The sequence below is a fragment of the Molossus molossus genome, unplaced genomic scaffold (genome assembly GCF_014108415.1).
Source record: "Molossus molossus isolate mMolMol1 unplaced genomic scaffold, mMolMol1.p scaffold_m16_p_20, whole genome shotgun sequence".
NCBI classification, from domain to species: domain Eukaryota; kingdom Metazoa; phylum Chordata; class Mammalia; order Chiroptera; family Molossidae; genus Molossus; species Molossus molossus.
Genome location: NW_023425356.1, coordinates 39,028,331 through 39,053,831, shown reverse-complemented (window position 1 = coordinate 39,053,831; position 25,501 = coordinate 39,028,331). Strand labels below are relative to the sequence as shown.

Genomic DNA, 25,501 nt, shown 5'->3' with positions numbered 1-25,501 from the left:
GCCTGTAGGGCTAGGCAGGAAGAATAAATGAGTGAAGCTCGCCTATGGTCACACAGGGAGTGGCAGGGACTTCGGCCAAACCGGAGAGCGCTCCCCCTGTCGCTGGAGTCGTCACTTCCTTCCCAGCCCATTGTTGCTAGGCTGAAATCCAGGCCAGTGCTCTCAGATCTGTTGGTTCAAGAGCTGATGGAAATCTGTATTTTTGTATGAAACATCTTGACTTTTCAATAGCAGTAACCAATGCAAATTTTAAAATAAAACCGTCTGGGCCAAACAGAATGTAAGAATGTAGTAGGCAGTTTATAACTTGCTTTGTTCACGGCTGGATGCCCTGTGCCCGGCACATAGTAGCAGCTCAGTAAACGCGTGTTGAACGGATGAACGAGTGGATCTTTGTGGCCACATTGCACTCAGGTGGCCAGTGTTCAGCTCTGCTCTGCTGATTTCCCAGCTCTCTCCTAGGCTTTCCTGCTGCTCCCTCTCCCAAACCAGATCACATGTAATCTAAATACATAAATCAGATATACTACAAAGGTTAGAATCCCTTTAGTTTGAGTTGGTGTTTGGACCAGCATTACTTTTTTTTTTTAAAGGGTTTTTGTTTGGCTTAAATTCTTTAAAAAAAAAAAGACCATTTTAACCATTTTCAGTTTACAGTTCAGTAGTGTCAAGTAGACTCTTGTTGGGCAACAGATCTCCAGAAAGTTTTCATCTTGCAAAACTGAAACTCTATACCCGCTACACAGTAACTGTTCCTCCTCCAGCCGCTGGTAACCGCTGTTCTGTTTTAATGAATGTGGCTGTTTTAGATACTCTCGTAAGTGGAATCATACAGTGTTTGCCCTTTAGGGACTGACTTATTTCACTTAGCACAGTGTCTCCACGGTTCATCGACGTTGTTCATTGACGTATATACTGTATGTATTGACCACGTCTTGTTTTCCATTCGTTGGTCAGTGGACACTTGGGTTGCTTTCCCCTCAGCTAATGTGAATAGTGCTGCTAGGAACACGGTGTGCGAAGATCTATCTGAGATTCTGCTTTCGGTTCTTTTGGACATATACCCAGACGTGGGATGGCTGACTCATATGGTGGCTCTATTTTTAATTGTTTTGGGAACCTCCATACTGTTTTCCATAGCAACTGTACCGTTTACGTTCCCATCAACGTGTACGTGAGTCCCAGTTTCTCCACATTCTTACCAACATGTGTTTTCTGGTTTTTTGATGTTGGTTATCCTGATGGCTATGAGGTGGTATCTCATTGTTTTGGTTTTCATTTCTCCAGTGACTAATGATGTTGAATATCTTTTCATGTGCTTCCTAAGGCCATTGTTTTGTATTTTACTGTTTAGTAGCTGTAAATCTGGGAGCTTTGTAAAAATGTACTTCCTAGGATTGCTTTGAACATGGGAGAACTTCTCAGGGGGATTGTGTTCTCTCCTAGAGAGACACAAGAGCTTACCTAACCAGCCTGACTGGGGAAGCCATTAAAGACTCAGAAAGCAGCCCTGGCCAGGTGGCTCAGTTGGTTGGAGGGTCATCCATACACCAAAAGGTTGTGTGGGTTTGATTCTTGGTCAGGGCACATACCCAAGTTTGGGGTTTGATTCCCCAGTCGGGGGGGGTGTATGAGAAGCAACTGATCAGTAATTCTCACATGGATGTTTCTCTCTCTCTCTCTCTCTCTCTCTCTCTCTCTCTCTCCTTCTTCCTTCCTCTCTCTCTCAAATCAATGGGGGCATGCCCTTGGATGAGGATTTAAAAAATAAAAAAAGAATCAGAAACTAAAGTAAGAACCCTTGCTTCTGACTTGAGCGGCTAGGAGAACGTAGCTGAGGACCTGCTGTGTCCTGGCTCATGTGTAGACCTACCCAGAAAAAGTCCGGGCACATTGAGAGAACCTCTAGCTATTTGCCCAATGTAGAAGGGCCAGTTGTCATCCTGAGAGCACTGTTCTGTGGAATATGGTTTAGCTTATTGAGGTGAGGCTGTGGAGGGCAAGGAAGAGGTACAAAAGGAATAGTCGAAGGGACTGAGCGTTTTTCAGAAGGCTGATCCGTCTCGTAGTAGCAGAGCTCAGTGTGCGTAGAAAGGATAAACTAAAGTCAGCCAAGTAAGGAACGTAAATAAATGATCTCCCCCCTTGCTGTGTTATCAGATGGTACTACGTGGAACAAAAGAAAGTTAATTGAATCATTCTGGTGGAAATAAGAGTAATGTCTAAAACCCTCAAATCCTGGACAAGAGTCGATTTAACTCTGGGACACCTAATGAGTAGTTTCAGGGTTAAAAGATGTTATGCACACCTGTTGAAAATTCCATCCTAGAATTTACTATTCCAGTGTGAACCCCTGTGGACTTAGGGTTAATTGAAGAAAAGGCACCCATGCCGGGGTCTTGACTTCGGAGATGTCCTGTTCTGATAGGGCGTTGACATGGGCCAGCCGGAGCTGTCGTCTTAGGAACGGGAGGCCTTCCTGCCTTTCCAGTCTGGCTCGCAGACCCGAGGGCTGGGAAGGGTTGTCTGGGCTGTTGTTAGCCAGTGCGTTAATGGTTAACTCCTACAACACGCCAGACATAACACCTAATCTTTGATGAGACCTACTGCTCAGAATGAGTAATGGTTAACCATTCCTTACCTCTGACTAAGGCCGTATACCTTCCATAGTTTGTTCTCTTAAATAGCTGAGACTGTGAAGGACTTTTTTCTTTCTTTCGCAAATAAAATTTACATAGCACAGACGTTTATGACTCATTCTTTGCAAAGAAAGCAGGTGGTGTCCATAAATAGTTTGCCACCTTTTAGGGACTGGTGGAATGATTGCTACCAATTATTCATTTAACTCTATTTCAGCTGTGTTGTGAGAGACCGACCAAAATAAAATGGTCTTTTCCTCAGTGCAAACTATGAAGAAAAAAAAAAGTCACTCATGTTAGCAGAAGAGTCTTTTTAAATTAAAAAAAAAAAAAATTACTTATGGCCCTGGCCGGTTTGGCTCAGCGGTTAGAGCATCAGCCCGAGGACCAATGAGTCACAGGTTCGATTCCCATGAAGGGCATTTACCTCTATTCGGTTTGGTACCCAGCAACCAGTCGATGTGTCTCTCTCACATTGATGTTTTTCTCTCTCTCCCCCTCTTCCTCCCTCCCACTTTATCTGATGATAAATAGAAAAATATCCTCAGGTGAGGATTAAAAAATTTTTTTTACTTATTGACTTTAGATAGAGAAACATCCATCTGTTGTTCTACTTGTTTATGCATTCATTGGTTGATTCTTTTTTGGTTAATCCTCACCCAAGGATATTTTTCCATTAATTTTTAGATAGAGTGGAGGGGAGGGAGGGAGGAAGAGGGGGGGAGAGAGAGAGAGCGAGAGAGAGAGAGAGAGAGAAACATCAATGTGAGAGAGACACATCAATTAGTTGTCCCCTGTACGACCCCAGCCTGGGCTGGGGATCAATCCTGCAACCCAGGTATATGCCCTTGACTGGAATCAAACCTGCAACTCTTTGGTCCATGGGCTGATGAGCTGACCACTGAGCAAGACTGGCCAGGGCCATTGGTTGATTCTTGAATGTGCCCTGACCGGGGATCAAACCCACAACCTTGGCATGTCAGGACAATGCTCTAACCACCTTAGCTACCTGGCCAGGACAGGAGAGGCTTTTTAGAAGTCAGCTGTGCTGCCTGTGACTGAGATTTTCTTATTTCCGGGGAACAGTCATCCAGACTGGAACAAGATATAAAATAAAATCAAGCGACGGAAGCAAAGAAGGATTTGAGGTCTCCCTCCCCTCACGGGGGCTGCTTCCAGCCAGGGATTGCCGGTGACCTGGTAGTTGTCTCTGAAGACCCAGCCACCTCTTTCGGGGTGAATGAGCCGTGGTCACCAGGCAGAATGCGCCACCACGAAGGTGCAGCTTCAGTTTACCATGTGTTACGTCCAGCTGGAGTTGTTGGTGCTGTTGCCCACTTGAGAACATTCTAGAAACCTTAGAAATAGCCTTTATGTCATTTAAGAAAAATCTTGTCTGAAAATTAGCTTGTGCCCATTCTAAGGAGGGTGTTCCTAGTGTTTTAGCGGCTTCACACTCGTTATCGGGGTCCCAGTTCCCTTTCTTGCTAATCCGTCTCAGCAGTTCTGCTTGGTTTCCTTTCCTTGCAGTAATCTGCCCGTCGATGGCGGATTGGCACAGCCAGTGTCTCTCTGGCTTGGGTTTGCCCCTGAAGAGTTCATGTAAATCTGTTCTGAACTGACAGCCGGATCTGGGTTGGAGTATTTCTCTCTTATTACAAACTCATAAGTTAAAAAAAAAAGAAAAAAAAAGGCTGGGCTCTTTTCTTTGTAGCTAAGGTTCTTGGGAAAGTTCTGCGGGCTGGCTGCATCGCCCGTCTGGGCGTTGGCTCCATGCATGTGGCTGGCATCCTCACCTCTTTTCGGACACTGCTTTTGGCAAGGGGCCAGGCATTTCTTAACAGCCACAGTGCATATTTCTGTCTTTATCTTATTTAACTTTCCTTTGGAATTTGACATTGACCATGGCCTCCTCCTTGAAGCATTCCCTTCTTGGGCTCCCGATGTTCCTCCTCCTGTGAGCGTTCCCTTCCATGTCCTTTGAGGGCAGTCCTCCGCTGAGCACCTGCTGAACGGAGGTGTGGTCCAGCATCTGACCCTCTGCCCTTCTGACACTTTTCTCAGGGCGTTCATCTGTAACTCAGACCCCTCTCTCTCCAGGGCCCCCACATTCCAGCTGCCTACTGGATTTTCCGTGCGGTTGACTGCAAAGATCTTAAACTCAGAATGCCACAAACTGAATTAATTTGATTTCTTCTCAGACCAGTCCCCGTTCCTATATTCCCTACCTGATGGCATCACCTCCTATCGAGTTAAAGAAATGGGGACTTGAGTCAACCAAATAAACTTCTCATTCTTCTTCACCTTTTTTTTTTTTTTAAATCCTCACCTGAGGCTACTTTTCCATTTATCTTCAGATAGAATGGGAGGGAGGGAGGAAGGGAGGGAGGGGGGAGAAGAGGGGGAGGGGGAGAGAGAGAGAGAGAGAGAGAGAGAGAGAGAGAGACATCGATATGAGAGAACCACATGGACTGGTTACCTCCTGTACCACCCGACCAAGGCCGGGGACGAACTGCAACTGAGGTATGTGCCCTTGTCTGGAATCAAACCCGCAGCTCTTCAGTCCACGGGCCGATGCTCTAACCACTGAGGCAAACCGGCCAGGGCAGTAGCTGCTTTTCCCCCAGTCCAAGCCAATCCTGCTGTCCTCCAGAGTTAGTATGTACCTCACCTCCTGCAGGAGTCCCCAGAATTCCAGACTTAGCCCCTTATCGGGGGGCATACTAAGTCTTCTTTGCCTGTTGCTCTGTCCTTGCTTGAGTTTAGCTGCAGCCCAGACCCTGCCGTGGTTTCTCCAGGGCCCAGCAGAGTGGTGCCTTGGAAATGTGTGATTTGCTCCAAGTGTCTGATGCGCGTGCTGCCTTTACATGCACAGACGGGGCTGGGACGTTCGCTGTGGGCTTGCCGGTCCTGAAAGCCCTGCTTCTGTGGTCCTGTCCCTGGTTTGGTCGCTTCAGGTGGGATGTGTCAGCTGTGGGAAGGTGGCAGAGAGCAGCAGGAAGAGTTTTGCTGCAGTGGAGGAACGCAGTCTTCCAGGACTCAGGACTAGGGAAGGACAAGGCATGGGAAGCAGCTGATCAGAGTTGGTTCTCAGTAGTGATATGCTTGCGGCAATGACCCAGGGGCTGGGCTAGGTGCTTGGATGCAGCAGTGACAAAAAGGTTCCCTGTCCGGCTCAGTGGCAAAGGACTGAGGTCACCATCCTCGCCTGTTTTCTGACTCCCCGTGCAGTGGGAAGGTCGCAGAGGTGGCTCGGAGGCAGTTGCTTCATGTTCCATAATGTAAGTTGGAAGATGTCCCTGTAGTCTTAAATGGACTTCTCCACATTTTTGTAACTAGTAGGGGGAGAATTGGGAGGTGGTGGCATCACTGGCCACATCGCAATGACCAGTTTCTAACCGTGCAGTTTGGAGAAGGTACCGAGTTTCCTATTTCTCACACACCCTCATGACCAGAGAGCTGTGTGTACAAAATGGTTCGAGTCCCAGGAACCACCAGTTTCTCTAGATTTGTCCTTATTATGGAAGCTCAGAGGCTCACCTGTAAGGTAACATAAGTAAAAAGACATCAGGGAAACCAGCCCTGGCCAGGGGGCTAAGAGGTTACAGCATCATCCTGATATGCCAAAATGATGGGTTTGATCTCCCAGGAGGTCAGGGCACGTATAAGAAGCAACCAATGAATGCATAAATAAGTGGAAGAACAAATCGATGTCTCTCTTTCTCTCTCAAATTAATACATAATTTTTAGAAAGACATAAAGCAAACCTTAATGAAGAAGGTGAAATCAGTTATGTTTGCTGCTGAACAGGTAGAAATATTTTACATGCAAATAAAATAAAAATGACTCCTAATTATTGTTGGTTTTAGTCTATAATCTTCCTGCAGCTAAATATGTCACATGATTTGCCCTGATTGCCCCAAGGAGTTGTTCGCAGACCCACATTACATTAGTAGAATCAGGAGAACACACAGTAAAAGGGCTGTACTTTGTTCTGAGCCAGGGAGGAACGAGCCCCCGGAGAGCTGGTGGAAATGTTACTGCCCTGAACTGAGATTGGAAGTGAAAATTGACCGCTGGTTTTGATTTTTGTTTCATAAACTCTGTGTTTAAAGTTTATGTTGTCTTGTAAGTATACACCTGCACATTGGATAGAAGAACGGAAGAAGGGCAGCAGGTGATAAATGCATGGCCAATTTAAGTACGATTCAGTCCTGATTGCTGAGCTGTGTCAAAGTCCATGTCTGGGCGTCTTTTGATGTCTTCCCCACCCCAGCCCCAGCACTAAGCATATGTTTAGGCCAGATTATATGTCATTAGAGATTATGTTGAAGATTTAATGAGTTAGTCCTTATAGAGTAGGACTTAGAATGTCTGTGATGGTAAACACCTGCCTTGTCACTTTTTGTTGTTGTCTTGCCATTTAATCGCCAGCTTTTTTTTATTGTCTATTTATTTTTTATTGATTTTTAGAGAGAGAGGAAGGGAGAGAGAGAGAGGGATAGAAACATCCATGAGAGAGAACATCGATTGGCCGCCTCCTGCATGCCCCCCACTGGGGATCAGGCCCACAACCTGGGCATGTGCCCTGACTGGGAATCAAACTGGAGACCTCTTGGTACATGGGTCGATGCTCAGCCACTGAGCCACACCGGCCAGGCTTTTATTGTCTGTTTTTAACAAAATTGTATTTAAGTTTTACTTTAAACGGTATGTTTCTCCAACTATAAACTAATTATATGATTTTCATAACTTGGGTTTAAAACTCAGGATTCCCTCCATGGGATTTTGTCTGTTTGGAATTTTCTTTTGAAATGCTTTGTCTACTTTTGTAGGGTTAGGCCGCTAAAATATAGCGTTGATAATCTAGACTAATCATGTTTTTATTTTATTTATTAATTTATTTTTAGTCCTCACCCGAGGATATTTTTTTCCATTTTTGTTCAGATAGAGTGGGAAGGGGAGAGAGGGAGGGAGGGAGGGAGGGAGAGAGGGAGAGAGAAACATCGATGTGATAGAGCCACATTGACTGATTGTCTCCTGCACGACCCCAACTGGGGCTGGGGATGAACCACAACTGAGGCACATGCCCTTGACTGGAATTGAACCTGAGACTCATCGGTCCATGGGCCAACACTCTAACCGCTGAGCCAAACTAGCCAGGGCTTAGTACTGTTTTTAAATTAGAAATTTGAGCAACTGATTTAATTTTTCTACAGTCTGTAAAAGCTTTCAGGGGACTCTGGCTACATCCTCTGTGAAGAAGTGATACGAGCGGAGCGTTCCTCCAGCAGGTTTTGATGTCCAGGGACACGATGACGTCAGCGCAGCACGGCCATCCAGCCGAGTCTCACCACTTCCCTGTTTCATTTATGTTTGTCACATGCATTTCCTGTTGTTATTTTCATTGTTACTATGCTATGTGCTATTGAGAAACACTTTTATATAATCAAATAACGCTGCCTTTGTTTTCGATAATTCTTTTAATTCCTCTGACAGACACTATATTTCCTCCAAAGCCAAATTAAAATGCCTATCATTTTTCCTTAGCTTTAAGATGATAAAAATGTTTACTTAATATTACAAATAATTTCCCGGGCCTACGATGTGATGGGCACTATTTGCATACATTTTTCTCGTTTAGTCTTTGCCACTCTGTGAGCTGTGTCATAGGAATTGAGGCTTATTTTGCATCTGGGAAAATGGGCTTATAAAGTGTACATCATTTGCCTGTAAGGAACAGGACTGGACTGAACCCAGTCTCTGTCTCTACACCCAGATCCTTAACTGCTGCAGCAACATGTTTTTCAAAGTAACAGCTATTACAATCGGGTATGTATGTGGCAAGAAAAATGGGTTGAAGTTCATTTTTCTCTCTACTGCACCTGGTGGTCCAAATTCATTTTTCTGAACAGTGTTTATTAAGCTCCTTTTATGTTCCAGGCACAGTGTTAGGTAGAAATTCAACAGGGATAAGACAGGCATATAAATTCTCACTTCTTAGAGAATTTATAGGTACTTGTTCATAGAATGCTTGTTATGGTTTCATTAAATGTTCTGTGCTTAACCAGGTCCCGTATGGCTTATGAGGCTATAGTAATTCCTCTAGTCACATTGTTGTATTATTAAAACACAAAAAGGCAAATTTAGCATTTTTTGTTTTTGCCCAGTTCTGCCAGATGAATGTCACTCTTTGTCACATTATCCCTTGATCTTGGTGGTTACTGAAAACTGCTCAGCCTATCCAATTGGAATACGTGTTTATCTTCCCGGCTGAGCATTGATAGTGTTGTACATCGTTTCTAACAGTAATGAATAATTACCGAGTAGCAGGTGTTTCTTAATCTTTCCTGTAATGCTCACGGCAATCCTGAATGAATCTGTGTTGTCCTCATGTTAACGACGCGAGGGCCCGAGGCCCGCTGATGTCACAGTTCCGGACAGTGCTCTGCTGGCTCAGGTTTGTTCGTACTTTCTTAGGGAACCCTTAGGTAGGCTGTAACAACGTGTGCCTTCTGCCCCTCCTGTGATAGCCCAGGTTCCTTAGACACAGGGGTGGGCAAAAGGAGGGTTTCAGTTGTTCGCAAGGAAAACAGTACAATGGTTCATAAATAACAATACAGGAATAAACTATGTTTTGCGCATCCACAGCTGTCAACCTACTTTGGCCCCACCCTGGACATCACAGCCTGCTGACACCTGTGATAAACTGAATCCTGACTGTTGTCTCCTCTCTGCTCCTCACTGGTTCTGACACCTTAGGAGGATGATCTTCTTACGGGCGATGGGAATCTCTCTTGTGTTTAGAGCCGAACAAACAACAAAAAAAGAGTTGTCGTTTCCTGAGTTCAAGGAGGAGGGTATTGGAGGCTTGCTTCTGTTGCAGAAAGGTTGGCGCTGGTTATAGGCTCTGGAGAAGTCCACCATGTCGTATGGGAGGACTGGGGAAGTCAGGGTGGTGGACGAAGTTTGAATTGACTTGGGGATGTTGGCGAGCAGTGCAGATCAGGCTGGGGAGGGAACAGGCACATCTGTGGCCCTTCTGATCGGGCATCTGGAACCCGAGTCCCTCTGTTGTCCCAGGTGCTATGATGATTTTTCAGGCATCTTTCTTACTGTCACAAATATGTCAACACTGTGGACCCGCGCTGGTTTATGTTAATTTTGGGGGAGGATATTCTGCAGCGAACTTTAATTCTTGGGCACATCCTCACTGATGTCTTAGCATTAAGGATGAAGCCCAAATGCCGTCAAGTGGAATTGGGACTCACGGTCTAGAATGAGAAATGTCGCCGGGGTAGCTGCGGAGTCGCTCGCAGGTACACCGGTGGCCCTTTCGCCTCCTCAGGGCTGGTCCAGATGTGTCTCCAGGGGCAGGAGTTCCTGTAGGAAATGATGTCGCGTTTGAAGTTGAGTTTCATGCGATGTGAACAGTGATTCTGCACTTGGAGACATCAAACAAAACCGAGCATTATTTTCTTTTTAGGACTTGTCTCATGGGCATTTTTAGAAACTTTATACTTCAGTTATAAATCATAAAACATTAACCATTAAAAAAAATTACGGTTACTTGAACTTTGGCAGACTTTCCGAGTTCACATAAAGGGATAATTTTTCTCTGTAAAGTGTTGGCTTTGAAGTTTCCTTTTGAGGGCAGAGATAGAATGTATTAAGTTCAAATTTTACGTTATATTTATTTATGTCTGAGTAGGTGAAAGATGAACAAAATGCAACATTTTAAAAGTACACAAGATTAGCAGTAAAAAGTCTCCATTCCACCCTGTTCTGTAGTCTCAGGTCCCCTTTGGGAGGTCAAGTGTTAGTAGTTTTTACTATAGTATTACAGAGCTATTTTGTATGCAACATACATACAAATGCCCCCATCCCGGCTTTTCCTCACATCTGGTACATGAGCACTTCTGTTCTGTATCAGCGTTGTCTCTTATGCTGGAAGCCTTTTATTTCAGGGTATAACAGGCCTCCTTACTCATTTTCCCCTTGTGTAGAGGTGCTGTTATTTTTACCCTGTCTTCTCTGATGGAGCTTTTAGGTTGGTTCCAGATTTTGCAATCTCAAAACATTTTCTCACCCGTGCCATGAGTGTTACAACACATCTCTAGAAGTGGAATTGCTGGTTCAAAGGTTTGTGCATCGGTCATTTTAATAGATATTGTCACATCGCTTGCCACGGAAGTGACACCGCCAGCAGTATTTTGGGGGAGCCTCGTAGACTGTCGGCTTTGAAGTCTTTCTCTTGGGGGTGGGAATTAGAGCGTTTGAAAATATTCAGGTAATTTGAAATTATTATATATATTTAAATACATGATGGATGCACATTGAAGTATACTTTGATCTCTATTTCGTTATTGTGTAGCCACATTTCTTTGCGTCTCTTTTTGGAAGCTATATATTTCAGTGGCAGTTTGCAGCATCGAGAGCTCTCTCTCAGGTTGAGGAAAAGATGAAGACTAAGGTAACTTGAGGAACTTTGGGGTTCATGTCCTCTCTCTCTATGCCCCTCTGAATTCTTTAAGATTCAGCTCCTAGTTGCCTTCTTCCATGAAACCTGTAATTATTCTAGCTCTTGTTGACCTGGGACAGCATTTACACCTTGTTCTCATGTCCACGCTTTCATGAAAATTAATCTGCAACATGTTTGTGAGCCCTGTCGGGAGAACCACAGTGTTAGGAGCGGTTAACTCGTGGCTTTGCCCTGTGATTTGCTCTTGGGACAGAAATGAACAACATTCAGTAAATGCTATTTTCTCAAGATTTTAAAAGCCCCCTCAGGCACTTTATTAGAATATTTTAAGCATAAATCTTAGTATTTTTCCGTGTAAAAAAGTAATATTGATCATTGTAGAAAATGTAAACACCATAGAACATTTTATATAGCAACAAATAAAAGTCGCCCGGAATCCCAGCTTTCATAGACAGTCACTCCATCGACTTTTGTCCTTTTCTGTGTGTGTACGTTCAGTAAATTGGGAACAACATGCTGCTGTGGTTTTATTCTCCCTTTTCACCCGGCCAGTGGCTGACAGTGGAGTGTGTCCTCCCAGAATGTTTCCTACGCATATACACACAATAAGAACTGTAAAGAAAGTTTTAGAAAACAAATTAGAACCTACGTCACACTAGTGATTTTGCCACTCAGCGCTGTCGTCAGCCCCCTGGGCGTGGGTATGCACAGAGCCTCCTTTTAAACCTTTGCACTATGTCTCATACTACAGGACATGCCAGTTGTATGCACTCTCCCTGTTATAAATAATGCTGAGGTGAACATCTTTTTATGTAGCTACATGTCAAATCTTTTAGGATAGATTCCTAGAAGTGGGTTTACCAGAAGTGGAATTAAAGGTTATGCACGCCTAAGGATAATGGCAAATTTCCCCTTAAATAAGTCTTTCTTGTGTATATTCCAATGAATAACACCTTGATATGTTCATCAGCACTGGGAATGATCAGTCTTTTTTTTAAAATTTCCAACTTGAGAGAGAGAGTAGAAAATGGCCTCTTTGCATGTATAATGTCCATTTTACTGATAGTGAAGTTGAGTATCTTCATATGCTTCTCAGCCCCGTGTCTTTCAGCTATAAATTGTCTGCTTTTTGTTTCTTTTTTTGTAGTTTCTTATTGGATTTGTGTGTGTGTGTGTTTTATTTTATTTTATTTTATTTTATTTTATTTTATTTTATTTTATTTTATTTATTTTATCTTTTTATCCTCACCCGAGGACATTTTTCCATTTTTTTGTTCAGGTAGAGTGGGAGGGAGAGAGAGGAAGAGAGAGAGAGAGAGAAACATCGACATGAAAGGAACACATCGAGTGGCTGCCACCCGCACGACCAACCAGGGCCGGGGACAAACTGCAACCGAGGTACATGCCCTTAGCGGGAACTGAACCCGGGTCTCTCTGGACCGCAGGCCGACGCTCTAACCGCTGAGCCAAACCGGCCAGGGCTATTATTATTTTTAAAAAGAGCAATTGAAGGCAGTAAGCCAGCCAGTTTGGCTCAGTTCGGTTCCCGCTAAGGGCATGTACCTCGGTTGCAGTTTGTCCCCGGCCCTGGTTGGGTTGTGCGGGAGGCAGCCACTCGATGTGTCCCTTTCACGTCGATGTTTCTCTCTCTCTCTCTCTCTCTCTCTCTCTCTCTCTCTCTTCCTCTTTCTCCTTCCTGCTCTATCTGAACAAAAAATGGAAAAATGTCCTCAGGTGAGGATAAAAATAATAATAATAAATAAAAATAAAATAAAAAAGAACCTGAAAACCACTGATTTGGTAGTCTATCTGAAGTTTGGGGAGCTGGGCAGGGTTTCCCCAGGGGATTCCAGTGCACTGGTGTTGGTTTTGCATGTGGTCAGTGTGCTTTGGAGCTAGAATTCCTGGCCTCGAGGACCTGGACGGAGCTTCCCGGGCAGGGCTGGGCGAAGCCTCCCTCCATTTCCAGCCCTATCCTGTTACAGTTACAAAGTATGTTCCGTCGTTTGACCTTCTGCTCTAGGACACTTTGCACGCTATTATTCCCCGTTTCCTCTTGGATACCCCTCTCATCTGTGCACTGGGATCTAGTTATGCAGAAGCAGTAAATACCTCAGAGCATAAATATTTTCATTCAGAACCGAAGTACTTTTCTGAATCTGTGAACACAGAAGTGAAATGGAAATCTACTGAGTACATTGTAAACTCAGACCCCAGGATGCCAGGCGAGTTTTATTTTTATGTTCAGAAAAGAAACATCAAGTGTCATGTATCTGTGGGTGTGAAAAGTATATTAAAATAGCATTTTGTAACTATTTCAAACAGTATTTTCCCTGCCCCATCTCAATTTGAAAACGTAGTCTTGTCCAAATATATTTTTCCCAGACTAGATTAATGCCACATGATTTCTGATTTGGACTTTTTTGAGTTATTGCAGATTTTTTTGACCATTTAATTGTTTTCTTTTTCTTTCTTTTTCTTTTCTTTTTTTTTGTGGTACGTGCCCCTAGTGGGAACCGAACCCAGGACTCTCTTGTCCGCAGCCAATGCTGAGCCAAACTGGCCAGGGCGACCATTTAATTCTTATTCCTCACCTTAAGGTAGCAGTTGACCCTTGAACAACACAGGAGTTAGCCGCACCCCCATCTTGCACAGTAAAAAATAATTCACATATAACTTTTGACTTCCCAAAACTTAACTGCTAGTACTTGACCAGAAACCTTACATACACAGTGGATTAACACCTATTTATAGATAATATGTATATACACTGTATTCTTACAATAAAGCAAGGCAGAGAAAAGAAAATGTTATTAAGAAAATCATAAGGAAGAAAAGATTACAGTGCTGTATGTATGGCTTGAAAAAAATCTGCATGTAAGTCGACCCCTGCAGGTCAAACTTGTGTGGTTCAGTGGTCAGCTGTATTTAATTGATAAGTCAGAAGGGATTAAATACATTTTAGTTCTTAGTATCGTCCCTTTTCGGGCTGAGGCTAAGGAGAGACTACATCTCACTACCACGGCGGGTCCCAGTTTTCAGACAGTTGCTGCTTCATCCAAAGTGAATAACCGCCAGGACCTGTTTAGTTTCATGAGTCGGACAAGAGGAATTCCAGGTCTTACAGGCATCTCTGTCCCTGAAGTTCACTGGGGAAGGTGACACGTGATCCGTGCTGCTAATTATACTTGAAGGAGCAGAATCACCCTCCTTCATCCCTCTCATGTAGTAGTGACTCTTGACCTTAGAAATGTCACGGGAGGCCACACATCCTTCAGACTCAAGTATTGTGTTAGCTTTGGTTCTGGCTGCCCTGCCCATGTAAGAGCTTCCTCTGTATGACCAGTTTCTCAAACCTCTTTCCACTCTTCAGATAAAGGAATAGTTCTGACTTCTTCAGGTTAGATCATGGAACACAATGGACAATACCATTTAAGTTGGTTACCTTGGTAGGTAAGGAGAAGTGTCTCTGGGGCTTCCTTCCATGTTGGCCAGAAAGCCTTAAAGCATGTGTTTGTATAGCACGAATCTTCAGCTCTGCACCCCTGGGGGAAGCTGGCCCAGGCAGGAGTGTGGGCAAGACCACCGATGTTCTGTGTAAGGTAAGGAAGAGAGAAGGGCAGAGAGGACAGGAAGGAACTGAGGATGGGCAGGGGACCCCGGCGGAGTGACGCAGCAGTTTATTTGGTCATCTTCATGCACATGGAGAGCTACTGCTTTAGAAGCTGTCATTATCTCCAGTACATGCCTACAAGAATATGTTCTGTAGCTGATCCTCCCGCTTCGGTCCTTCTGCCAACGCATGTGACGTTGTAGGTGAAGCTCGTGTATGAAGCGGGTCAGACATGGGCCAGCACATCAGCTCCCTTACCTTCACCGATCCCACAGTGCCTCTGGGAAGGCACGTTGACTGTGAAAGTTCATTTCTTGCTTAGCATTCTGCGTTTTTAGAATAAGACCTAGTGTAAGAACTCCGCCGTCTTTTGGACAAGGGGCTACGAAAGAGAAATGAAACACGGAAGGCGAAGGAGGGCGTTTGCTGGAGTGGGCCACTCAGATGAACTCAACTCTCGGGGAAATCCTCGTGTCCCTGTCTCATCCTGTGAGTCTCTTTCCAAAACCAGTTTCGTAAGTTTCCAAGGTTGGGTCATTAGCATGAAGGGGGGATGAGGGTGTGCTCCATCAAGACCAGGGAGTCGAAGCTGGGATGCGGTGGCCGCCCTGGCCGTCTGCTCCCGCAGACCTCGTCCCCACGAGCTGCGTCCCCCTGCAGCATCTCAAGAACATGGACAGCGAGGCCTGAGTTCAGGATTCTTCCAGGCCTTTCCTAGTCCCACGTAATCATCATCATGAAATCTGTAGTTTTGAAACCAACTTAAAAATGTAATTTTAAAAACGAATCCACTGAATATGGGGTCAATGCCATATTAAGTAGATTATATTTCTTAAAGTAGCATCTCTAGAATTATGAATTCTGACATCTCTCATGGGGTTGTCATTGATCCATACAAGACAAGAAACACTACTGTTGTCTAACTTCTAGCTGAGGATGTTTTGTTGAATATATCATGAAATGACTACGATTTTTAACCATGATCTAGTGATCAACAGAATACATTCCTGACAGTGCTCTGTCCGAGGTAAGGGTTACAGTAGTAACTGTTTTATTTCAGGCTGGCTCATCGGTTCTCAGGGAAATGCTTGTCTTGGGAGAAAAGGTCAAATTCAAGATTATGCGTGAAATATGTTTTCTCCTCAAAGCTTTGTCCTAAAACTGAAACGATCTTTAAATGTTTAGCTCTGGAGGGACCTGGATTGGTTGTGGAAGTGGTCCCTCCCGCCCTCCGGCCACATTATAGGAGGAGTAGCTATGTATTTGCTCAGAGTCTTGAGATTGGAGGGGAGAGAGAAGCTGGGTATTCCTATTATTAGAGGGTTTTTTGTTTTGTTTTGTTTTGTTTATCCTCACCCGAGGATATTTTTCTATTTATCATCAGATAGAGTGGGAGAGAGGGAGAGAGAGAGAAACATCGATATAAGAGAGACACATCGACTGGTTGCCTCCCGCACGACCCAACTTGGGCCAGGGACAAACTGCAACTGAGGCATGTGCCCTTGACCGGAATTGAACCCGCAACTCACTGGTCCATGGGCTGACGCTCTAACCACTTAGCCAGACCGGCCAGGGCGAGGGTTGATTTTAACCTGTACTTGACCTCTGATAGCTAACATTTCTTGAGCACAGACTGTGTGCCACTTACTGAGCTAAACTGCTAATGTCTAAATCCTTAGAACAGCCTTTTGAGCTCTATGCTTCTGTTAGCCTTCACTTTAGACACTAGGCTTAGAAAGATTAAGTTGGTCAAGGTAGTAAGAAATGGAGTTAGGACTTGACTTCTGTCTCTGGCTCCAGAGACTGCCCTGGAATGAGCCCTTAGCTTCACCCTCCTTCCTTATTCATTTGTTCAACCCACCTACCCCGCTGATTTTAGGTCTACTGCGCACAGGCCCTGTGTTAGGCTCTGGAGCTCCACAGTTGAATCTGAAATGGCCCATGACCTTGAACAGCTAGCTCATCAAGCATGGAGCTCTTAGCATTTGTGACTTCTTCCCCTCCTCAACTGGAAGTGATTTTTCAGTTGGAAAAAGGGGAAAACATCTTTATTTTGCACTGTACACTGAACAACCTCCCAGCCTCTAGCTCCACATTTCTAATTATTGACTGGATTAAAGTCACCAGACATAGCGGGGAACCAAACCTCAATATTCCAGACCCATGTTATATATATTTTTCCACTGTCCTAGTGTTTCTTGTTATCTGATACAAATGAGAACGGACTCAGATTGTCTCCTGCTATCTTTCTCTAGTGAGAGTTTGTCCTCTCCCTGAAGATTTTATGGGAAAGTTCAGCTCTGTGCTGTGTTTTCCGTTGACTAATAAGCCTATCTTAATGGGTTAGGTTGACTAGTAAGCCCGTCTTAATGAGTTAGCTTGAATAAAAGATAACTGGTCTCTATGTTCTGCAGCTGAAAGAACACAAAAGAGAGGTTTGAATTACTAGGGAGGGAACTGCAGAGAAAATGAAGGGCAGTGAGCTAGAACCTCAGAAAAGGAGGTCGGAATATTCACATCGGAGAATCCGAGGTAGTGAGTGTCATAATAAGAATGTTGAATATATGAAGGTGGGATGTAGAGAGGATGGGTCCCAGTGCCCTTTTCAAGGTGAAAGACTTTAAGAGGAAATAGGTAAAATTAGCAATAGAGATTTAAGTCTGTTTTACAAAGAAGACATTTCAACACAGTGAAGATTACTGAAACGAGCCATTAAGATATGGTCACTGTGGGTGATTTTTCTTTGATATGGTTAGCCACCATCTAAAAGTTCTAATTTTGTGTAGAAGTGACGAAATGCTATTACATTTTTTTGTTCCAAATCAGTGCACTCTCGAGAGAGCATTCAGGTGCAGGTGGTAGAATGAAATCTTCATTCTTTAAAAAAAAAAAAAAAAAATTTCTTTATTGATTTTAGAGAGGAAGGGAGTGGGGGAGAGAGAGAGAGAGAGAAACATCGATGAGAGAGAACATCGACTGGCTGCCTCCTGCATGCCCTGCACTGGGGATTTGGCCCACAACATGGGCATGTGCCCAGACCAGGAATTGAACTGGCAACCTCTTGGTGCAGGGGTTAACACTCAGCCACTGAGCCACGCCGGCTGGACAAAATCTTCATTCTTTATTGCTTACCTGTTTAGGTTGCTCTATTGGGATCCGTATTTACCAACTGGACTCAAAGGAGCAGTACGCTTGAGAACTAGGGAGTGTGGCCCCAGTGTTGACCTAAATGGAACATAAAAAAAAATATCATATGTAACAGTCAGATGCTAGAATAGTTTAACTGTCATTCTTGACTCATACTGTGCTTGTTTGTCCCGCCCGTTGCTTCTGTTTCAAATATTGCATTTATGGAAAATAAAATGAGCCTGGACATAATCTTCAGCCCCAACCTCTCCACACTGGAAGCTCTTCTTTTCTTCGTACCTTTGCCATCTCCCTTCTTACCTTTTGTAGAATGTCCTGAACCCTAGAACAGTCTCCAGATGGCTGGTGTCCATCTTCATCTGTTCCTTGTTTCTCGCCCTTTCCTGTCTGGGCTGATCTCTTCCCAGCTGCCCAGCGTATCTGCTGCCCTTCGATTGGGTCCTTCCCTAGCGTTTCCCATGATGCGGTAGGCAGAGAGGGTGTCTTTACTTGTTCTTTGGGAGTTCCCACCATCAGCAGTCTGTGCTGACCGATTAATCGTTTTGGAGGAAATGATATATAAATATAAGGAAATACAGTCATTTGATGTTGGAGCCAAGTCATTTTCATAGTTACCACGTGGTGGAGGGCAGCATGTTCTGTTCCTCCAGAGCTGCCCTTAGAACAGCTGCTGCTGCGGTGGCAATGGGGCGTAGCTGTTCCAAGAGGGGGTCGTGTTCGTTGCGGACTGGATATTGGGGAGTGTTCTACTACCCAGACCTCCTGTCACGTGGGGTCATTGGGACTTTGATGTATCCTGTTTGGGGCTGCAAAGTTTCTTTATGGGACCTTTTCTGTCTTCCTGGGGAGTCATGTTTAAGGTAACCCTTTAAGAAATAAAGCTATAACCTGGTCTTGGTTGTTTGACTCCCAAGTTTGATTTCTTTCTGTTTTACATTCTGTATGCAGCTTTTTACTGAAATACGTAAACAAAGTACATTATTTCCATCATTTTCCAGGTAAAGAAATGGAAGTCGTAGCAGTGTGTCGTAGGTTCTGCAGTTGACAGCTTGGGAGTCTGCAGGAAGGGACTTCTAAAGATGTATAGCTGTTGACTTGACAACACTCCCCCTTAAGAACCTACCCTAAAGAATCAGAGGTGTCAGCAGCTTGCTTTGAACCATAGCACAAACCAGAACCAACCATGTATTTCAACAATGGCGAATGGTTTAGTAAATGTCGCTCTGTACCGTAGGGTATTATGCAACAGCTTAAACGTGCCTTTGAAAACTTTTCAATGTATGGATGGACCTGGAGAGCATTATGCTGAGTGAAATAAGCCATTCAGAGAAAGATGGGTACCGTATGATTTCACTTATATGTGGAATCTAATGAGCAAGATAACTAACAAACAAATTAGAGACAGACTCATAGATACAGCGAACAGATTGACAGCTGTCAGAGGGGAGGGGTTTGAAGGGGGTTGGGTGAAAAAGGTGAGTAAGAAAAATAACAAAAAAACAACAAAACTCTCAGACACAGATAACGGTAAGGTGATTACCAGAGGGAAAGAGGGGTGGAGTTGGGGGGAGGTAGAAGAGGGTAAAGGGGGCATAAATGGTGATGGAAGGAGACTTGACTGGGCGGGGTGAACACACAATACAATACACAGATGATGTATTATAGAATTGTTCACCTGAAGCTTATATAATTTTATTAACCAATGTCTCCCCAGTAAATTCAATAAAAATTTTTCAGTGAAATGGAAGATAATAGGTAGTAATCAGAAAGAAAGATATCAAACAATATAGTAGACTCCCAGTAATGTAAACAAATTTAAAATATACTTAATTAAAAGAATGGGATAAAAATATGCAAAAGTTTTAAATTGATTATCCCTGGGTGGCAACTTTATGGGTAATTCTTAGTTTTTCCTTTTAGTTTTCTATAATTTTCACTTTTCTTGTAATGAATTGATAACCAGAACATAATAAAGATTATTACCATCTTTAGTTGAGGTAGACAAAGAATGACATTTCTAACCCTAATAATTCAGAAGAATGAGAACTCATGCAAGTTCCAGGATTTACATGGTTTCAACCAGTTCTGATTTGAGAATGAAGGCTTGACTGCAAGTGATTTTCTTTGCTTGGGCTTTTAGTCCAACTATGATTGTGTGTGGTGCAGAAAGCCATGTGCTTAATGAGCTAGTGTTGTAAATATTGCTATTTATGAAGGGGCCTATGTTTAAATGTGCATTTTACAGTATAGTCTCAGAGTGAAGGACTGAGCATTGGAGCCAGCCCCTGCTACCCACTAGCTTTCGGTCTTTGGCCAGATCATATAGTCTCAATTTTCTTACCTGTAAATTGGGAGTGTGAGGATTAAATAATACAATTCTTATAAATCACTCAGGTGATATTATAGCTGAAATGATACATGATGGCTGACATATTACTCCTGAAGGAAGACTTATTCCAAATGTTCTTACATAGAGGAAAGACAGAGATTAAGTGGTTTAAAGTCATTTTGTTTTGTCTAATACAACAGGAATACGCCAGAAGCTGCATAGGGACAAAGCAGATGTTTCTGCTTCTCCTGTCCTCCCTCTGAGGACAGAAGTGTTCCTTGTCTTTCTCCAGGCTTGTGAGCACGACACACACAGGGTGACTGGTGTGGCTTTCTTTCGCCTTCCGTGTTTCTCTGCAACTGTCCCCTCTTCCCAGGACACCCTGGCTGTCGCTCTGAGTCAGTAGATTCAGATCTAACTTCCAATAAGTACATAATATCCTATACCAAGATTTCTTTGGACATAACTCCACTGTGGATATCCAGGGTGTCGGTCGACCCTTATGCATAATTATTAAGATTTCTTGCTTTTATTTCCAATGAAAGTGTCCCAAAAGTGGCCTTGCTGCGTCAGGGTGGTGTGAATTACAGTGCAGAGGGACTTGGGTTACAAAAGCCAGGTAAAACTTGGTTGGTTCCTGCCCTCTCACAGTTGAGTGGAGGAACAGATGATGTGCATTCTCTTCCCAGGGATGTTTTTATTTTTATTTTTTGCTTATGTACAAAGATTTTTTTTGCTTATGTACAGTAGATTCTGATGTTTTTCCCAGGGAAGTTAGAAATCCTCTACATTCTGAAACATAGGTATAAATCAAGAGAGCGGAGGGAGCCTCTTCTCTCTCTTTTTTTTTTTTAATCCTCACCTGAGGATATTTTTCCATTTTTTGTTCAGATAGAGTGGGAGGGAGAGAGAGGAAGGGAGAGAGAGTGAGAAACATCGACGTGAAGGGACACATCGAGTGGCTGCCACCCGCACGACCAACCAGGGCCAGGGACAAACTGAAACCGAAGTACGTGCCCTTAGCGGGAACTGAACCCGGGTCTCTCCGGACCGCAGGCCGATGCTCTAAACTGGCCAGGGCGGGAGCCTCTTCTCTTAGGTTTGTTTACTCTGTGTGATATTTACTGTATTAGAGACGAACTTGTCAGACACTGGATATGTCTAAGTTTTTCAGCTGTTAAGAGCAAAGAGTCCGACTTGGGAACAGAAGCACTTGACCTTTGCCCTCTTGTTCCTGCTGTGCTCACACCCCACACCCCACACCCCACTCCGGGAGAGCCGTCTCCACTCGCAGCATCTTGCCTCAGGAGGCCCAGGCTTGCTCTGCCCCAGGCAGGCAGCTGAGCTGATCTTCAGCTTGAGGTCACCGAGGGTGACAGGAATGGTTGTATGCTAACACATGGTTTTTACAACAGCGAGTTACTGCACTGCTAGACAGGTAGTGTCATTTCTTCGTACTGTCACTGAGAGCTACTTAGGTTTTCCAGGTACCCACCTAGGCTGTGTGTGTGAGTGTGTGTGCGTGCACGCGCGCTAGGCGGGGGATGGACAGAAGGAAGGACATATGCTGGCATTGCTGTGCGTGTGTGCACGAGTGTTTGAGGTCTGTCTACATGAAGGTGTCTACACAGGTCGCATGACCAGCTCTGTTTAGAGGCTTTGTTTCCTCCCGTTGGTAATTAACGTTGGGTTACTTCAACTGGGATTATGCAACTTTACAGCTGACGCTAGTTCGTACCTGTTTTCATTCCTTCTCCCCTCTGATTCAGCGTCTTGGCTCCTGAGAAGCGACTGCCCCACAACACTCAGAAACCGCTCGGTTGTCCCCAGACTCGCGGGAGTGGTCACATGTCTGAGACGCACCGGGCACCCTGTCACGGACCCCAGGCACTGGGACCTGTACTTGCTCGTTTCGCGTTCGTGTTTTGTCTCCCTGGCTTCAGAAATTCTCTAACTTGGCTTGTGGGAAAGCAGTGTTTCCGCTGGTGATGCTTCGCCGGCGCTCGGTGTCCGGGGGTTCCTGCAGCTCGGGGTGAAGTGGCGGCAGTACCAGGGCGGTGAGCACGCACACGGTGCCTGCGGCAGTACCGGGGCGATGAGCACGCACACGGTGCCTGCGGCAGTACCAGGCGGTGAGCACGCACACACACGGTGCTTGCGGCAGTACTAGTGCGGTGAGCACGCACACGGTGCTGCAGGCCAGAGAGTAACGAGGCGGTGATGCAAGCAAACGGTTGCTTGCGGCAAGTATATCGGTGAAGCACGCACAACACCAAGTGCTGCGGCAGTAACTAGGCGTGAGCCGGCACGCACACGGGTTGGGCAAGTACTAGGGCGTGAGCACGCACACACACGTTGCTTGTGGCAGTACTAGGGCGTGAGCACGCACGCACACGGTGCTTGCAGCAGTACTAGGGCGTGAGCACGCACACACACGTTGCTTGCGGCAGTACTAGGGCGTGAGCACGCACACACACGGTGCTTGCGGCAGTACTAGGGCGGTGAGCACGCACACGGTGCTTGCAGCAGTACTAGGGCGTGAGCACGCACACACACGTTGCTTGCGGCAGTACTAGGGCGTGAGCACGCACGCACACGGTGCTTGCGGCAGTACCGGGGCGGTGAGCACGCACACACACGGTGCTTGTGGCAGTACTAGGGCGTGAGCACGCACACGGTGCCTGCAGCTCACGGGCCGTACGCCAGCACTCGGCTATCCTGGAACCCTCCCAACAGCTCCGGTGGTGGGAACTGTTAGCACCCCCGTGTTCTACATGCTGAAAGTGGGGTGGCCTCTGAGCCCCGCTTATACAGCTTGTAAGTGGCTTCTGCGTGGAAATGACTCCCCGCCTGGGTGAGGCTGGCTGGTGGGGCTTGAGAAGCCGGGGACCCAGGTGCTGTCCCCGGGAAGCAGAGCCCTGGACGGGCAGGCCCGGCTTGGGGAATTGGCAGAGGTGCTGGGCTGCTGCTTATGTTTGGAGAGGAAGTGACACTGATGAGTCCTCTCATCCGAAAGCCCTGGACCTGTGGGGGGAGTTGGAACTCAGGCCTGGGCAGGAAGGAAGCGGGGGAAAGGGGTGTGGAAGACTTTGCTTGGGGAGGTCACTTGCAGCAGGCTCTCACAAAGAACCCCCTCTCCATCAGGGTTGTCCCTTCGGGGCGCACCTCACGGGGGAGGGTGAAGCGAGTTAAAGGTGTGTTCGCCGCAGAGAGTTTCTTCTGTTTTGATGAGTGAGTCATATGACCGAGCTGGAAAACCTCTTCGGCTGCTCTTGTGATTCTGCTCCTGAAATTGGTTTTGAAGAGGTTGTGTGCGAGGTGCTGGGATGATCTGACTGTGCAGACAGACCGGTGCGCCAGAAGGAAAGCATAGCGGTAAGAGGCATGGGGGGCAGGCGGAGGGCAGGCCTCTGATTCCGCGCTCTACCCTCTGGGTAGGACGTCCTAGGGCGGAGAACGGGTCACCAGCCTGCGGGTCCACCTCTGCCACACGTGAAGTCCACCGTGGAGCAGAGGCAGACTGCTCGTGGCGTTTCACAGTCTTCTACAGAATGCGGTCGCCTGCTGTGGTCATGGTTATTCTCACATCGCCAGGCTGTAGTTCCAGGCCCCCTTTCTGGATACTGTTCGCACTATTCCTTGAGGAAGAACATGGGGTCAGATGATGTATGATCTTGGGTGAGTTCTTACCCTCTCCAGCCTGGGTGCCCTCATGTGGGAAATGGGGGCATGAGGGATAGCCCGAGGGCAGTAGGGCGGTTGGAGATCATGCTCAGCGGCGTCCCCATCTTCCTACCGGCTTTAGAAACGGAGGTGCTCAGTATTGCCTTCTTAGCGTCTGACACTTGCGGGCAGCTCCCGTTTCGGTGCCTGGCTGTGATGCGCTCTGCTGCCCCAGGACACGCACCCCAGTGGGTGCACACCCACAGCAAAAGGACTGGAAGCGCTGGCTGCAGACTCCACGGTCTCCAGGAAGGGTGGAGTCTGTCAGGACAGCACTCCCGGCACCAACAGACAGAGCAGGCTCATTTGAGAAGTGAGCCCGACCCAGGTGTTCTGATAGGGTACGCGATGCCAGTCGGACAGGGACGGGTCCCTTATCTCCTGCCTGATTGATTGGCCTTTGCATTTTATCCCGCTCGCCCCTTGACCTCCACTCTCGCCTGCCATCTTTTAAAAAGGAAGACCTTTTACTGTCAGTTGGCTCGAATTAAACACAAGTTTTATTTTGGAAGGACAAGAGGGGTTCAGTTGGACAGAAAACTCTGGCCCCTCCCTTTTTCTAGAACTTAGCAGCAGTGTGGACACTGTTATCTATTTTTACCAGGTTACTTGACAGATTACCATTTAAGAAATACTTCTTCTTTCCCTGGCCGGTTTGGTTCAGCGGTTGGAGCGTTGGCCTGAGGTCCTGAGAGACCCGGGTTCGGTTCCCGCTAAGGGCGCGTACCTCGGTTGCAGTTTGTCCCCGGCCCTGGTCGGTTGTGCGGGTGGCAGCCACTCGATGTGTTCCTTTCACATCGATGTTTCTCTCTCTCTCTCTCTGTTCCTCTCTCTCCCTCCCACTCTACCTGAACAAAAAAATGGAAAAATGTCCTCGGGTGAGGATAAAAAAAAAAAAAATACTTCTTGCCCTGGCTGGTTGCTCAGTGGTTAGAGCGTCAGCCTGTGGTCCAGAGAGACCCGGGTTCGGTTCCCACTGAGGGCATGTACCTTGGTTTGTTCCGGTCCTGGTTGGGTCGTGTGGGTGGCAGCCACTCGATGTGTCCGTTTCACGTCGATGTCTCTCTCTCTCCCTCCCACTCTATATGAACAAAAGATGAAAAAATGTCCTTGGGTGAGGATAAAAAATAAATAAAAAAGAAATACTTCTTTATTAAAAAAATCCAACTTTTTGCCCTGGCCGGTTTGGCTCAGCGGTTAGAGCGTCCGCCTGCGGTCCGGAGAGACCCGGGTTCGGTTCCCGCTAGGGGCATGTACCTCGGTTGCAGTTTGTCCCCGGCCCTGGTTGGTCGTGTGGGTGGCAGCCACTCGATGTGTCCCTTTCACATCGATGTTTCTCTCTCTCTCTTCCTCTCTCTCCCTCCCACTCTGTCTGTACAAAAAATGGAAAAATGTCCTCTGGTGAGGATTAAAAAAAAAAAAAAAAAAAAAAAAATCCAACTTTTTAATATGGAAAATTTCAAGCATGTACAGAACTGTGAAGACCAGTCTAACCCCTGGCACCCCAGTCTCCCACCTCTGACAGCCGTGCCATGGCCAGTCTTGCTTCATCTGCACCCCACACACGT

The 25,501-nt window shown here is 45.8% G+C and overlaps 1 protein-coding gene across 2 annotated transcripts in view; it reads left to right on the top strand.

Moving 5' to 3' along the window:
* The window catches only part of PTPN14 (protein tyrosine phosphatase non-receptor type 14), a 163,618-nt gene that overhangs the window by 33,451 nt on the left and 104,666 nt on the right, over positions 1-25,501 (top strand). The window contains exon 1 of one of the 2 annotated variants that reach the window (XM_036272479.1): positions 23,532-23,585. The exons of the other annotated variant lie outside the window; for it this stretch is intronic. The gene's annotated coding sequence lies outside the window, so the exon portion shown is untranslated. Of the gene's footprint in view, positions 1-23,531; positions 23,586-25,501 lie in introns of those variants that run through there. 2 annotated transcript variants of the gene reach the window in all.